We start from the raw sequence: 1,244 nt of genomic DNA, 5'->3' as shown, positions 1-1,244 counted from the left end.
ACAAAAAAAAACAAACTGGGAGAAAGCTCAGGAAAGTATAGCATTGCCTACAAGAAAAATGTACACATTACATGTTTTGTGAAATGGTAAACTCACTGTACACACCTGAGTAACAATTACATTTAAAAAAGAATGTGGGAAATTCCAAAGCCATAGGGCCTTATGATGTGCATCTGCTTTCCAGAATTTCAAAGTCCCTCATCTGAGCAGGTATCACATAGCCCAGGGTGATTAGAAAGTATGAAGGCAGAGATCTTTTCAGATTGGCCCAGCAAATCTTTGATTACTTGAAGCAAAAAAGAAAAGAAAGCAAAGCAAACAAAATAAACTTTAAGGTTAATTATGCCGCTATTAAAGATTCAGATGTTGGTACACTTTGTAGAGGGAAAGGGAAAATACAAATTCTTCATATAAGGATACAGGTGGACTCATTGCAACAATGAGATGTACAACACATTATGTCAAAAAACGAACTTTACAATTTTGGCGTGGGAGGTGGGAGATGGGAAGGGATGGGAAGGGGAAACAAAGGAGGAGGCAACAATGTTTCATAAGAAATGTACTCATTATCTTGCTCATGTAATTGTAACTTCTCTGTACGTTATTTTCACAATTTAAAAAATTGAAAAAAAAAGATTCCAGGCAGATTTATACTGGTAAATGATGAGTTAGTACATATGTTTTGTAGATACTGAACTCAAATGTGTCAGAAAAATATCCTTGGATTCATAACTAGAAACTCTGAAGTGTAAGGTATATTAATTAGGTAAGTTTCAGTAGGTAGCCAATGAAGAAAACAACACATGGTATTCAGTCAGGTAAATTAGTTTACTTTTATGTATTGATTTATTTTTGGTCCAGTTGTGGGGCCTGAACTCTGGGCCTGGGCGCTGTCCCTCAGCTCTTCAGCTCAATGTTAGCTCTACCACTTGAGCCACAGTGCCACTTCCAGTTTTTCCTTTTTGCTTATATGGTGCTGAGGAATCGAACCCAGGGCCTCATGCATCCAAGGCAAGTGCTCTACCACTGAGCCACTTTCCCAGCCCCTAAAGTAGTTTATTTACTGAACTGCTGCCCATGCCATACATGGAGGAGAGGCATGTAGAAAAGGGGGGGGTGTTGGTGACCCAACCTAGGGCCAAGTCGTATCAAAGCCAAAGACCAGATGAGGTATGCCCAGGTTGGGGAAAAGTCTGACCACACTGGATCTGGATGTGACCTCGGGGCCTGGGACTCTCCTCTGG

The sequence above is a fragment of the Dipodomys merriami genome, unplaced genomic scaffold, assembly GCF_024711535.1.
Source record: "Dipodomys merriami isolate MVZ:Mamm:240054 unplaced genomic scaffold, mDipMer1.0.p SCAF_1096, whole genome shotgun sequence".
NCBI classification, from domain to species: domain Eukaryota; kingdom Metazoa; phylum Chordata; class Mammalia; order Rodentia; family Heteromyidae; genus Dipodomys; species Dipodomys merriami.
The sequence above is the reverse complement of the archived record's forward strand: the minus strand, read 5'-3'. Positions refer to the sequence as shown.